Here is a 16,504-nt window from a genome sequence, read left to right as displayed (position 1 = left end):
GTTCAAGAACAAAATATATTAATGACATATAATCTTTCTCATTCACTTTTTCTCGCAACTTTTGAAGATAATTCAACTTAGACGATAAACTTCGAAAGAAACTTCCATTCGCGGCTCTATTCGATTTCGGTTATTGACTATCACGAAATACGAAACTCGGCGAGACGCGAGCTGAGTGCTTCGTGAATTGTCGATACTCATTGTCGTCAAGTAGTAGTTCGCGCGCCCCGCTCGATACTTTTAGAAAACTGACTGGAGCCGCGCGCGAACTAGCGCTCATACAATTCCGCAATCATAATTCGAATCGTGTTATGTATATATCGTAATAATAAACGCGCGAAACAAATTGAATACTCTTAATACAATGGACGTGGGCGCGTTATCAGCGTTATTGCACTAAATGCCTAATTAACCTTCTAATAAACTTGTGAACTTTGTTCACGCACCATCAACGTGCTATTGCAGGCGAGATATAATCACTTGTGACCTTAATCGATCGCTTGCTTGATAAATTTCGCTTGTATGTATGTATATATATATGTATACTATAATGTAGTAATGCAATAATGATGATATACCATAATGTAGTAATGTAATAATAATAATGTGTGTATATATATATAATGTTTTTTTTAAATTACATAAAGGAAATTACTTGCTAGCAAATTATAATTCTAGTTGTTGAGTCTGTTAAAATTCTTCCCACATTAAGACAAAAATAAGAAAATTACTATTTAATCAAAAACTTGATCTCTTTCTCGCTTTCGAAAAATAAAAATCGTCTCACTTAAATATAATTAGTCACTTTTTTTGAGAAGAAAACTAATCCAACAAATCACCAGCTGTATTCTTGTTCACGAATCTGTTTATTACCAATCGCAGGACTCGAAGACTATTGATGATGAAGCAATCTCTACTGTTGCACACCAGCTGGTCTGACGGTATAAAGTGGTTCAGTCTTCAATTATTTCGTGCAACACGACGACAATCCGTAAAGCCGCAGTCAATTCTGTCGTCATCTATGAGACACACGTGCGAGTGATGAACCCGAAATTACGACAGAACGAAAGCGGCAGCTATCGTTTCGCGTCGTATCTTTGTTTTTTTCTCTTTCTTTTTCTCTCTCTTTCTCTCTCCTGTATCAAACTCCGTCTCGCGGCTACTGAAATTCGCCAACTTTAACGAGGCAACTCGGTAAGCGCCATCGGCAGAACCGAGAGGCTCATCGGATTTCAGTTATCGAGCGGCTTCTATATCGGAGCCTTTACGAGTATAAAACCGTAACCTCAGATCACGCGCGTTGCGCTATCGCTCGCGTCCCAGTCGTTACGACGAGTACGCGCAATACATCCTTCCGGGACGCGTATCGCCAGCTGTAAAAGCTCACTTTGCCCTCTCCTCGTCTCTCGCCTCCATACATAGGAATTCAATTTCCCTATTGAAAGCGGATTTTTATCATTCGCCCGTGTTAGACCGACGTGATTTGTAAAAATTTGTGCAACCACGCCGATCGCGTAAATCTGTGCGACAAAAGACGAATATTAGTTTAAGAAGTTCTTATTGGAGAAAAGAGAGAGAGAGAGAAAGAAAGGGAGAAGAAAAGAGGAGAGAGGGAAGTCCGCAACTCTCCAAAGGGAAAAGAAGATTCGACAAAATTATCCTACCAGAAAAAGCGTGTGCAAATAATCAGAATCGATTCTATCGATCTTGATTGTTGCCTCTTTTCCGCGTTGACGATTGATTGGTTGGTTGATCGAGTCGAATCGAATCGGTAAGATCGAGAGAGTAAATAATGAAAAGCGATTTTGAGACAGTTCGTCGTATATGTAGAGAAAATTAAAAACGTAACTAAAGTCACGCAACAGGAAAGTGTAGAAAAACGACACGTGAAAATAACGTGACTGTGTAATTTATATTATATATAACATTAAATAATACATATTATACATATAATTTATTATATATTTATAATATTATACTTTATATTGTATTATATGTATTATATACATACTACAGTAATGTCACTGACATCGGCCGCGCGGCCTTGGCGGGGCACTGACCTCGGCCGCGCGGCCTTGGTGGGGGCGGGGTCACTGACCGCAGTCGCGCGACCGCGGCGGGGTCAATGACCCCGGTCGCGCGACTGCGGCGGTGTTACTGACTTCGGTCACGTGATTACGGTATATATATATTATATGTAATATTCTCTTTTTTACCCTTTTCCTTGTCACGTGTTGTTTTTCCACTTCTCTCTCTCACTATTTTTTGAGTTTGATTTTCATGCGTTATTTCTGACATTTCTCATATGTGTATTATATGGTTTATAAGACGTATATATTATCTGTCATTGCGGTGACAGGTTGTGTTCACTGACAACACGTTAAATAAAAATAACAATAGCGTGCGCGTAGCGCGCGCCTGTGTTGTGCTAGTTAAATTAAATATTCGTAAAGTAACATTCTCGAAGACTGCGAATCGTTTATTTCTCTATTATACGATGGTTTATTACAATCGCAAAACGATTCCAGTCTGCACTGACACGATAAGAAGAGAAGAACAAAGGATATTTACCGCTTGAGACAAAACGAGAAGAAGTATAATGCTTTTAGCGAGTAATTTCGCAGACGACAAAGTGCTCATCATTTAATCGGAGAAAAATCAAAGAGAATCATCCGAAAACCATCGACTTGTTTAATATCGATTCGTACTTTCCTAAAGAAAATTAATCGACGGAGTAAAAAAATCATATCAAGAAAAGCGACCTCTTTTTTTTTTTTGTAACAATAATTATTAATGTCGCTTCGAGAATTTCTTACAAGCGAACTTCGCGGCGTTCGTCTTTGTTATACCACGCTGTGCCGTGCACAGTTGTTGCACAGTTATATATACCTTATGAATTTAAAAGACAAGAAAGACCAACTCACACAGGAGCTCTTCATTGTCGTGAGAAAAAACTTTCTGCGCTTGTTATATCTCTCTCGGCATGGAGAATCATATTTAAATAAATTCTCACTCTTATATATGTACATACTAAATATTTACCGCACTTTACTGCTGTAATACTTCCAGAAATTGCGTCGCGCTCTAGAGCTCATCTCTCCATTTTTTCAAATTTTTTTTTTCATTATTTTTTATAGAGAGAGATTATTTAATATCTTTCTTCCAAAATAAATAACGCTGATCAGGTAAATATATTGATTCGTACGTTACGAAAGGTTACCTTTTTATCTTTTCTTTTATTTTTCGCGTGCTTTTGAAGATATATTCAAACATTTCTGCGGAGATGTAGTTTTTCGTGTTGAAATATAAAATATTTGTGTGTGTACTACGTGAGTATTACTTCGACATCACATTTCTCGCAATAAAATAACGCGACCCGTTTCGATAAATAGTTAAAATATTTTCAAAAGTTTTGAATATTGCACAAGATAATTCGTATGCTAATAATTTATGTAAAATTACTATTCAACGACAGACGCGTAATTAGTTTTTATCAGCACTTTTGCGCATAGCTAATAACTGCAGTATACCACTTGTGTTTATTTAACGTGCAAATCGTCAATGATTCTCACAAATAAATCGCACAGTGTAGATAAACTGCGTGTCTATAGAGATGCAAAGTACTTTTAAATAGAAAAATGTAAAATATAAAAACTTTTACGTATAGTGCTACATTTTGTATACATCTATTCGGTCATCTTATCTCTTCTTATACTTTTTCCATCTACTTGTGACAAAAAGTTATTTTTGCGCACGATATATGTGTGTAAGAAGGATGAGCTCGAGTTTTATTTAAATCAGATCGAAATGCGAGACTCTCTCGCGAGTTAGACCAAATGACTTATTTTTTGAATAATTCATCGCGCCAGACTCCTGGCAAAGTTCTGACAAGTTCTGATTGAAACGCTAAAACATGCATGCGCTTTCGATTCAAACTGTGAGTCTGACACGGACGGTGTGTCGGTCGACGTTTCATCTATCTACGTACGCGAGAGAGAGAGAGAGAGAGAGAGAGAGAGTCAGTGAAACCAATAAAACGCGAAAACAATTAACGTCGCGCATATCTTAAGTCGATCGGTGAAACTTCCCTATCTCGAATATAACTGTGCGGTTGGTTTACGATGAGAACGCTCGTACGCGCGCGATAGCGCGTTATCCCGTAAAACTCGCTCCGCGCGGTTTTGAAAGCCCATTTGGGCATAAATGACGACGCGATGATACGCGATTTGGCCTGGAACGCAAATCGCTACTATTCTCGCATGCGTGTGTGTGTGTGTGTGTGTTTTTTTTTGTTTCTCGATACGCGCGCGTGCAGCTGCAGTCGAAAGTGAGCTCTTTGATAGCTTTCGAATGAATGTCGATCTGAAACGGCGAGCGCAACTCTCGCCATATTTCAATAACTAATTGGTTAACACCGAGTGCCTGTGATATCGCGCTGCGGGTGGCGCAACGGGCACCCTGTCGTGCTCGTGAAAGATTGAAATTGTTCACTTGATTCAGGCAAAGCTCAAACCGCACCACTGTCGCTTTTGTCAGGGAGAGTGTTATGTCAAAATGATGACAAAATGTAACATAAAATATTACAAAGAATAAAAAGTTGACAGGTACAGATGCGATGCAAGTGTACACGCAATAATATTTAAAAAATACAGCACAATACAAATAATATTAATTATCAAATGCTATATATATATATATATATTATTACGTCATTAATATAAATTTTATTTTATACATGTATATGTATTGTTACTATCGTTTTTTTTTTTCACTGTCGCTTCATCAGAGAAAAATATGTAAAAAATCCCTTCGATAAAATATATATATATTTCTTTTAATTCGATGAGATCTAGTGCAGTTCATATATGCATTGTGTAACTGGAACGCACACGTACGTGATGAACTTTGCGAGTTTGTACAAGCATATCAACTCGATATATCTATAGAAAGGATTAAAACTATTCGTCATTGATATCCATCGGCATTAAAGCAGCTCTGCAGTCGTGGTATCAGTTACTGCATTTTGACACACAAATGTCCATAAACCGGCCCGTGCAAATCTCTATGCAATGACCGAGATAGCGAGTCTCGATAGATTCGGGACAGGGACAGGCGCGCGGAGGTCGCGTTTTTGAGGCAAAAAGCGGATGACACGATCAAGATCGCGTGACCATCGCGCAATGTCAGCATCAATTATTTATGAATTACGAGTCTGTAAACTCGTGTGCGCAGCAATACGAATGTGTGTGTGTGTGTGTGTTTCGTGCATGCATTTAAAGGCGACGAGTTCGTGGCAATCCGCATACGACGAGACGCATTCTTGAAAGTAATGCTCGTCATCGCGCTCGCACAGTACCTTCGGTAACGTGTGTTCAGACGAGGGAGCGGATCTTTCGCGGAATATGCACGGGAATCGCGATTTGTTGAGTTTCCACGACGTCGCGCGCTCGAGTTAATCCCCGAGAACACGACGGCGGCGGTGTTTCTGCGTGCGGACGAGTAACGCACGCGGGAAACGCTAATTTTCCGTCCCGCCCGAACGATTTCCCAAGCGCCTCTAATGCGCCTGCTGATAAGCCGCGGTGAATATTCAACGACGGCGGTCGAATACGTATACAGGATAAGTACCGAAGGAAACACACACACGCGCGCGCGCACACACACACACACACACACAAGAATTGTAGCAACTAAAGAATTGCAAGTGTTGATAATAAGTAACGAGAACTCGAGAATATCAAAAGAGCAGATGCCAATGTAGATTTACTCTATAAATAATTCAACGTCTCAACTGTAGAGATTTATGAATATTGATTTAAATAACGGAACTTAAAAATTGTCAACGTTATACGGATGGATTAAAAGAATTTTCGATACGTCACAGTCGCGATTGAAAGAATGCAAATTAAATCTAATATGTATAATTATGACGCAAATCATTCTGATACAATCTAGCGTTCAGAAACTTGTTCGATAAAGTGAAGGACGATTTTATGAGGATAATTGTAGCAGCTATACAGATAGTAATATCGCGTAATATATTATCGCAAATTGCATGTATTCACAACGAACGAACGAATATTCAGTCACGACAAAATTATGGCTAAAGAATCTACGTGTAGTCGCGCAACGATTACGGGACACGACAATATAATATTGCTCGCGAGCATATATTATAAAATATAATGTACGTGTAGACCGCGCTAGATAAAGCATATATACGTATATATATATATATATACGTATATATGCTACAAAGCGGCCGTGCATGCAATTTTTTTCACGCTCCAGGAAACGCGTCGCGATTGTCTGGCAAGAAACGAGCGTGTAATCTTTGCCTGGCGTTTAAATTAAAAATTGTAACTCGAAAAAGATGGACATCTTTTCAAAGCGCGTTACGTAATACCTGCGTTATTTATACACCTTTCCGGTCCTTATTTAGCACGGGACTTTTTTTTTTTTCTCATCGCTGCACCCGCGGAATATAATAGCCAAGGTTATTTTTCTGCGAAATATTTCTCACCTCACGAAAAGATTTATCATGGTATACGTGTCTTCTTCGCGCAGCCGTGAAAAAAAGCAAAAATCTTAAAGCGGCTTACAAAATACTAAAAAAAAAAAAAAAAAAAAAAAAAATCCTCGCGACGGAAAGTTTTATGGAGCTTACTGAACCCGTGCGACGGACCGTTACGGCGCATTGTGCTCGTCGTTTTAATCTCCAGATTCGTGCGCTTCCGCGTTGCCGCGCTGCGAAACTACGAAATCTCTCGCGAGATATAAACGACAACTCGACGAGAAACGAAATATGCATTCTACACTTCTCGCGCGCGCGCGCGTACAATAGCGCGTTTTGTCAAGCGATGACGCTTCGACGCGCGTTTCAATTTGTTGCGACACCGGCAATAACAGAAGAACGTTTGTTTCACACGTCTGGCGCTAATTACAACTTAAATTAGAGGAAGTTCCTTGACAATGAATGTGTGAATTATGTTGAGCGAAACGTCACATTCTTGAAGCTCGGCAAAATTATAGAAAATGTTAAACGAAATCAGATAATTCTGAGTCGACTTAAACCGTGCGTAATAATAAAATCTTCAACGTAAAATGTTCCAAGGACTTAAAGTTAAGGACTTTAATGTGCGAATTCACAAAAGTGTATGTCGCAACAAAAATGTCAATAACTTGCAAATTCGTTCTACAAAGAATTTGAAAGAATGAGAACAATCGTACTTACGTACAACGATATCGATAAGAAAAAAAAGAACACAATTCAACGAGAGTTTATTCTCAAAGACAAATTAATTCCTTGTTTGCGACAGTTTGCGTTACCGTTGTCGTATCGGAACGGTATTTTTTCGCGCGAAGATATATCGTGATTTTTATCGGAAGGGAGTCACAGTTGGGTATTATTACGCGCAAGCGGAATGGAGAATCGGAGAACGAGCAGATTCGTTCGAACGAAGCGATTGTACAATCGAGCCTGGATTTTCTCCGGGACGGAGAACTTTCGTCAATCGAGCAAAATGGAAAGAAATGAAAAAAAAAAAAAAAAAAAACGGACAGAAAAGTTCCGACGAAAAGCGTCCGACAGGTATTATAAGAAAGCACTCGTCGCGAGATCGTCCGAACTTCGCCGTGCCATTTCGAAGATTGGATTCTCATGGAGGATTTTGTATCAATCGTCTTTTGCTGGCAACAGACAGGTCCGTTTTTTTGGAGACATGAAATACTTCTGCCAATTCGATACGCATATAATGTCGAGAGGATTATATGGAAAACGGTACGCAGTTAAGTTCTTGTGTATTGCCGACGATTTTCAATATATAATATCAAGCACAGAAGATCTCGATCAAAATTGATCTCCGAGATAAAAAGTTAGCTGGCTCGCACTTTTCTATTCGAAATCGTACATTTTTCCATCGCGTAGTTTCACGTTTCAAATTTTTCGTTCAAAATTGTAAATTCCGTTTCTTTGAAGTATTTTGCGAAAATCACATAGACATTTATTGAATGCAAAATTTAATGTTTCAAATGATAAAAGTATTTGAGTTATTTATTTAGAATAGCGAACTTCCGTTTCCGATGTGCTAGTGAATATTGATGTGGAAAGCGATAAATGAATAAAGCGAGTGTTAGAGAAGAAAGAAAGAGTAATAGACAGAATGTGAAAACGTGTGTGAGAGAAAATAGCAAGAAGTGCGGAAAAGTGGAAAAAAAGTTGGAAAAGAAAAGAATAGAGTAGTTTAGAGAAAATAAGTGAGATAGGAGTGAGATAGGAGTGTTAGGGACAAGAGCGGCGAAAAGAGTGCGAAGCGAGACTGAATAGAGAGCGTAGATAGCGGCAGGTAAGGGAAAGCTCCAATAAGGCAGCGGGAATTTTGACAAGATAGGATTAAAGCTGGAGAAAAAAATAAGAAAAGAGAGAAGATAGAAGTGATAAAGAAAAAAAGAAAAAATATGGGGAAACCATATTTTTTCTTTTTGTGTCTAAAAAAGACTAAAAGCAAAAGATGAAAAAGAGAGAGAGAGAGAGAGGAAATGGAGAAAATTCTGAATAAAATAAGAGCGTGAGTAGAGATTGAAAAGGTTAGGAGAATTAGAGTAAGGGAAGAAGAATGTATGATGATAGTAGAATTAAATATCTTGGAAAAGAAAGGATAATAGAAGAGGAAATTAAAAAGAAGAATAGAGAGGATAGTTGACATGGACTTAACAGAGAGAGAAAAACACAATAGAAACTAGTAGAAATATAGAGGAGAGAAAGTTGAGGTCAAAAATATGGAAAAATTCAGAATGAGAAGAAGTGATGAAGATGGAATAAAGAGAAAAATATTTTGAATGAAAGAAAACTTTAAGTTGAAGAGAGAGGAAAAGAATAAAAAAAGAAGAAAAGAGTAATGCAAATGAGAGAACGAAGCAGAGAGAGGAAGAGAAGAAGAAAGGGAAAGAGCAAGTAAAAGAAATGATATAAAAGAGAAGAATGAAAGAGTAAAGAATACGTATGCGTAAAAAAGAGAGAGGCAGAGAGAAAGAGAGAGAGAGAAAGAGAGGATAAAAGTAAGTGAATGAGGAATGAAATGAAAGAGAGAAAGGGGGTAACAAAATGTATGGAGGAGAAAATAGTAAACAGAGAAACGGGAGTCGTATTTGCGAGCTTACGGAATGGAATAGTAAAGAAAGAGGCAAGGGTAGATTGGGGCGTGCGGCAAGTAGATCGAGAGATGGGAAAAATAACGAGGCTGCTAGCTAGGTAAAGAAAAAGAAAAAATGAAAGGCAAACATATGTGTATGTGTGTGTGTGTGTGTGATCGTATAGGAATACGTAAATAGTAGAGTAGGTAATTTGTAGGTATTAAAAGTAGTACGTTAACATAAGATGATTGGAATACACAAGTAAGTTAGTTTTTCTTTTGTATTCGAAGAATCGGAAACCCTCTTATGGAACAATGAACTTATCTATCTATCTATCTATTTAGAATAGCATTTTTCATAAACAGTACTCACGTTAATATGAACGCAAAAGACGTCCACGTACGTCCACGTGTGTCCGAGGTGTCCTCTTTTTTCTGCCTGTAACAAGAAAAAATAAATTGATTGCGTCTTTGATACCGTTTAGCGGTGAAAACTCGAATGAAACTCGATCGAATTTAATTAATTCCACTTCAAAAAGGAACTGTATCCTGAATACACAGAGAACCCGAACTAATGCGAACCTCTCGTGAAACACGGACGCGTTCTATTAGGCGATGTGATCGCGTCCCTTGTCGCAGGCAAATTCAATTAAACGCCAAGCATCTCGGACATTCTCCGTGCGAGGGTATCGAGTTGGAACCAACTTTGATTGTAAGTGACAATACACCGGACAAGTGTGTTCGAATATATGTTCGCAGGTTCAATAAAAAAAATCATATGAGAAACAGAAACAAACATGTATCGTGTGACAAAATTCACGTTCGCGTTATTCACAGACGAAAAGTTGCAACAATATTTGAAACGATATACTCGATCCGCAATTTACGACTTCGATTCCGCTGATACTTTATGAACAGAAAAGAAGTAAAAGAGAAAGAAATGGGAAAAGGAAGAAAACATGATTTTTAATATCGACTTTTGGTTTTAGTGAACGAACAGACGGGCGGACGGCACGTGATAAACAAACCGGGAAGAAAATTCGATTCGAGAAGTCGTTTTCGACGCGTTTTATTCATGGCTCCCGACTCCGAGAATATTCGCTCGCCTCTTCGTTCACGGCGTGTTTTATCGCGTAATCAAGCCAAAAGCGAGATCTACGATCTTCGGGCTCTGCCTTTCTCTCATTCTCTCTTTTACCCAGAGACAGAGAGAAACTCAGCCAGACGATAGAGACGATCTTCGCCACGTTCCCGGACGTTCCTAAAGCTCGCTCTTTCGGGTGATAATACGAGAAACGTGAACCGTCTAAGAGAATTATTTCGTACGAGCATCACGGAAACATATCGATCAGAATATATTCGGCAAGAAATGCACGAATTCTCTAAAAGAAAATTTTCCGCGTTTTTATTTCCATGTCTATTTTTGTATTATTTATTCTGTTTTTTTTTTAATTTGAAATCAAGTTTTTATTAAAACGAAACATTGACACTACATATTTAAACTTTATTAAATACACAGCATCACACCATTAAATTAAAGCAGCTTTTGTTTACGTCACTTTGTAATGCAAGTATATTGCAGAAAATTTGTCGAATAGGTGTATTTTTTTTGTTAAAAAAATGAAAAAAAAACAATATCTCAATTTGCATTTTTATTACATCGTCGTATTAAATCGTCAAAAGCTCGCTTTTATTCCAGCCTCGGCTTGCTCAGCTTATCGCCGAGACACCGTGTACACCAGGGGATCGCCCTTGGGCATGACTCGGGGAAGCGCTCAACGAAATCGAGTTCTCGTTCGCTTTATCCGCAGCTTCCGCCGCCGTTCGCTCGATAGAACGCGAAAACCCGCGAGAGGCATCGTTTATACAGAACGGTTTCCGCTGTGTCACGGAATATTGGACCAACTCCAGAGAAGTCGCGAATCGATTGATCCCCAAAAATGCGATCGACCGCACAAGAAGGTGCACACTTTCTTTGATTTCGAGTCAACTCTTTTTCATTAACAACAAAAAAGAAACGCGGAAACACAGCTGCGACTTTATACGTGTAATAACAAAAAAAATAAAACATTTTGTGTAAAATTTCCAAATTCTTCTTTGATGCTCAGAGTGATTGTGTTATTTAAGTGCCTCACTTAAAAACTATATATGTTATTTACGACAAACAAAGCATCGAGATAAAGAAATCGAAGAAGAAACACACATGTTTTAGTCACACTGTCCTGTTTCTTTTATAGGAACGGAAGTCAAACCGCATTCCCCATAGTGCAGATAACTACATCGCGGAACAGCAACCTGTCAGACGGTGGTATCCTCTGACATTTACATGCGACAAAACAATCGTCATCTCCGCGATAAAAAAAAAAAAAGTTAACTTCGTAGCGACACGCGTATCGCGCGTCGACAATTTTCGAATATACACAAGTGGAATATCTGGTAAACATTATTATCTATGTAAAAACAAAAAGCGAAGCTTTTGATACTAACGCGCGCGCGCGTAAAGATACTAACGTCAAAAACCAATATATAAGTTAATCTTTCATCGTGTTTTTGTAGTCATTTTCTTCTAGAAGCAAAGATAATTCTAAATATATTGATAAAATCTTCTTTAAAAAAAAAAGATTTTATAAAATACTCTTGTTACATGTTTCTCACATTTAGACACTTATAAAAACAGAAATAACTCATAGACTTTATTTCCTACGTTTATCTTGTTCTTTTTTTTTTTTTTATGTAGATAGGTACGTGTTTGCGTATAATAAAACGCGGATAAGTATCACAGATGTAAGTCCTCTATATAAGTTGCTTATACGGGACAATGCGACATTTATAGCTGTTTAATGGCGATTATGCGGACGAACCTGGCAACGTGTAATTATCGTATTACGTGTGCAACAAACGTGGACAAACGGCACGAAATCGAGGCACATAATGACGCATTGTAAATAACGCCTTTAACACATTGTACACATAATACAACAAGAAGGAGAGGAAAGGGAGCTGCTATTTTGCGGACGCACGAATCGCGTGTGCGTCGCGAGTTTACGACGTTAGTTTAGATAACAGTGTCTACTTAATTTTAATCGAACAATTACGTCTCGATGTCGTGTCCGTAGTCGTAAAAGTGTTGCCTAATTAACTCTTCGCGATTTTGCTCGAGACGCGTTAATCCTAAGAATCCCTTATTTATTAACTTGAGAAGAACGCGCAAAATTTAGTGCGCGAGATATTTCGAAGAATTAACTACGTTCAAACTTTCTCCATTTAAATCGAGACAATGGAAAATCTTTTATATATTAAGAGAAGTATTAAAACGTTGTGTAAAACCTTATAAAAATTTCAAATAAAACATTTCATATGCAACGATTCGATAAAGATCCATCAAAATATTATAGTTTTATGACATGTTAATTTATAAAAACAATTCTGTTCTTCGCCATCTCTGAATTAAATTAGTCTCATTTATTACTTCGCAGACGCGAGAGAAAAAAAAAAGAATCACGCGCGTCGTGAACAGATGAACCAGGTTTTCAAATTAAATTTCTACGTTATTGCAAATTATTGCAACATACATGTGCACACACGAGAAATGCGGTTTGCGATGCTATTACGTGTTTGGACGCGACGACGTAAGAGAAGCGACTCCGCTTTGCAACTTGCACCACAGCTGATTGCTATTTCGAATGCATCGATGACACTGCGTATACACGTACGTACGTACGTACGTGCAATACCGCATCTAGTTTCGTCCGATAGAGAGAAACCGGTGGTCTCTCCCCTCGCGCCAACGCGAGATTAAACTCGTATCGATTCCTAACTCGTCCACCTCTCGCACGTGTCAGACTCGCTTGCGTTGCGCAATCCACGTTCCCGTGCTCGTCTTGCGCAATATCGGAATACATATATACATATATATCGCCTCGAAAATCTGTATTATCGAATCAACGCGATATGTAGTACCTGCGACAGCTACTACAACAGCGGATGTGCGATTGCAAGTGCCCGCAAACCGCACATACGCAATTAGATTATCTTGAAACTTGTGTGTCTCTGATGTATAGACATAAGACACATTAAATTAATATATTTCACGGAAATTATGAAAAACTATAAGTAACGTGTGTATAGCACACACGTTACTTATAGTTTTTAAACAAATAAAGCACAGGATATTGCACAAGTACCAAGATCGATATTCACACAATCGGATCTCGTATTTAAAATTGTCTCAAGGTCTTCTTCAGCTGATTTCTATCAAATATAACGGTTCATGTAGCATCTTAAGATAAATTTAAAACACAATCATAAATTAATAATAAACTTCGAATACCGGTCTGATGTTTACGAGAGAGAGAGAGTGTGTGTGTGTGTGTGTGTGTGTGTGTTACGAGAGAAGTAGAAAAAGCTGGTCCTATATTTCTAACAAGTTTCAAGATACTAAAATATTGATCATGTTATATAAGAGTGAGATATTGCCAAGAGATATGCCTCGAGATATTAGAGAGCTAAACAGTATCTTTAAATAGCGTCAGTGTGTGAATATATCAGAGATACGATACCATCCTGTATTATTTTATCTCACATCATGTGGAAGCTAATTAGTTTTACTCTCAGAGAGGCGTCTCTAATTAGAATGTGGTTTTTCATCAAGGGAGTTGTTTACTCAGCGGAATGTTCTTTTGCCAGAGCAATATGATACATTTTCTCGACGTGTATAAATGACAGTATATATATTTGAAAACGAAAAACAAAAAAAAAAAAAACAACTGTAAAACTTCTGTAGCAAATAAAATTTATACACGGCAAAAGTTTTATTGCGAATGCAATAAAACATCATCGCGTTTTTTTTCTCCTCGCAAATTTTCGAATTTTCGAACGATTTTTGCACATCGGCACGCTTTTAACAAGTTTGAATACATGTGCGCTTGCATTTTTTCATTGTGTTGTTTTGTAAATTCTCGAGTGCGATGTGAAATCAATTAAGACGACACGCGCGCGCGCGAAAGATATCACATCCGCGACATTATGCGATGATTTACGCTGCAAAATGCGCCAAGCGATATTAGCTCGTAGATATTCAATTGCAGAAATACATATGTAAAAAAACGCGCGATTAATAAATAATATTTGATCAAAGCGTGTTTCTTAGTGAACGTTGCAATAACATTACAAAGGGGTTTTTTTTGCTCGAATCAATCGCAATTACGTGAATCACTGAATCGGTCCACCATTTGTTCGTTAAAACAACATGGACACCGTATCGAGTTTCTCTCCGCGGAATAAATATAATATCCGGTAAAGAACGTGAAATAAATACGAACAGTTGTGTTCTGTAAAAAAATACTTAAAAAAAATATTCGTGGCGCGAATATTACGTTATGAATCTTAGTTTTTTATTTTTTCGGAAATCTCTTGTGTGTTGGTTTTTATTGTTTTTGGGAGAAAATTCTATTCGGTAGTGAGTATTTAATTTTACACACACACATGCACACGTGCGCGCGTACACACACACAAACTTGATCTTTTTCTCTACTTGCATTAATCTGTTTGGAACGCACCGTTTTACCGCTGGCGAAATAGTTTGTTTTGTCGTTTGAAAAAAAGAGAAAAAAGGGAATTACGTCTAAAACGCTTCAGAAAACAGTAACAAACGCAGATATATAGCAGATTGCGTCAAATTCCGCTTTTTTCCACGCGCATGAAGCCAGTTACAATAAAAAAAAAAAAGAAAAAAAAAGGAATCGCATTATCCACTTGACTCGCACTGCAGTGGAAATTGCAAAGTCGCTATTTTCAAAATTGCAAAAGCAAGCTATTATCACTTTTATCTACTTCAGAATCACATTCCCGATATCGTTTCATATTTCTTCATCAAAATTCCTTACACACACACACACACATACATTTGTTAAACAATTTATTACACATACAAAAGAATACTTCGGTCTCTGTGTTTTACATTGCTCGAATACTTAACATCGACGATCTGCGCAGTTGGAAAATCATCAAATCAATCATTTCTTGAACTTTTTTCCAAGTTATTTGCGTACTCTATCCACAAAAAGGAAACGCATTGTGTACATTTATACAGAATAAATTATACCGGAAAGGTATACTTAACTTTTCTTTTCTATACGCTTCCTATACATGCTATATGCCGCATCGAGAAATCTACTCCCGCGACTTTATGTCGATGCATACCAATCACCAGTTCATCGCCGATGCGTGCCAGGAATGGCAGTCGTCGAATAACTTTCGACGACGTTACAACCGAGAGTGAATACAAAATATTCGTTGTAGATTGTGTTAATAACTGAATATACAGTTGTACATGTATAATAAATATAGTCGCGGCGATAATACTCTTTATCAATTCTCCATCTCTCTCGGGAGATCGTCACAAGACGAAGGTCCGCGCAATTTCCCCGCAAGAAAGCTCGCTACAAAATAAACGGTAATTATAACCCCGCGTAATAATAAATAGGCGTGATCGTTATTTATTCCCGCCTGCGAATCCCCCAAAGGCGCGCAGCGCACGTAAATAAAGTGTACGTACGTGGAATATAAAGTGTACGTGCCGGCTAACATCGCCGGCTGGAAAGTTCAGACATATTTCAACCACGAGGCGTGCTTCTCAAGAGCGACTGAAATACACGCTTTATTTTCAATATGATTCTCCCTTTTCACTTAATCTATGCGCCAGAATAGGCGGGAAGACAGCTCATTTATTGCGAAACGAATAGAATCCCGAGCGAGAAGGCCTCGATTCGCTCGTTTACATTGTACGTAAACAATGAAAACTAAAAAAATATAAACTTCCGTTAAAAAAACAAAACAAAAACACTTAATATTCAATTTCTAACGCATATATTTGCAGTATAATTATTTTAATTAAGATTTCGCAGATTTGTTATTTTGCAATTTAAAATTTTAATTAAATTAAATAAACGCGCACACTTTTTTGTAAAATCGAATAATAACCATGTTTTCCTACCGAGAGAGTGAATTGAAATCTGATATTAATTGCACGGGTTTTAATTTTCGACTTGCTGTTTCTATATCCGTGCCTGTGCCACCAATCTACATAATTAAGTCACGTATCAGAGATATATTAATGTATTTCCTCTGACGTTTCGCAACGAGACCGCGTCTGGTGACGTGGGAGCGCGCGCAAGCACAATGCGGTCATATAAGTGCAAGGCACAGCAAGCACACAAGGCAGGTGCCGCTACCGCGAACACTGACGTCGTCGTCGTCGATTTAAAGCGGCCGTCGACGGGACGTAATTGGCTCGATAACAATCCGCGATCTGTGAGGCCGGCGGATGCGATTAAACGCGCGCCTGCCGTCGTAAGCGAGCCGTGATAAAGTAG

At 38.2% G+C, this 16,504-nt stretch overlaps 1 protein-coding gene across 7 annotated transcripts in view; it reads right to left on the bottom strand.

The window, feature by feature from the left end:
- LOC109856896 (beta-1,4-N-acetylgalactosaminyltransferase bre-4) overlaps positions 1-16,504 on the bottom strand; it is a 99,202-nt gene that overhangs the window by 53,341 nt on the left and 29,357 nt on the right. For all 7 annotated transcript variants that reach the window (XM_020432656.1, XM_020432676.1, XM_020432667.1 and 4 more), the window contains one exon: positions 9,505-9,570. The gene's annotated coding sequence lies outside the window, so the exon portion shown is untranslated. The remainder of the gene's footprint in view (positions 1-9,504; positions 9,571-16,504) is intronic.

The sequence above is a fragment of the Pseudomyrmex gracilis genome, unplaced genomic scaffold, assembly GCF_002006095.1.
Source record: "Pseudomyrmex gracilis isolate BER0280 unplaced genomic scaffold, ASM200609v1 scaffold_4, whole genome shotgun sequence".
Classification (NCBI taxonomy): domain Eukaryota; kingdom Metazoa; phylum Arthropoda; class Insecta; order Hymenoptera; family Formicidae; genus Pseudomyrmex; species Pseudomyrmex gracilis.
This window is presented reverse-complemented; position numbering and strand designations above follow the sequence as displayed.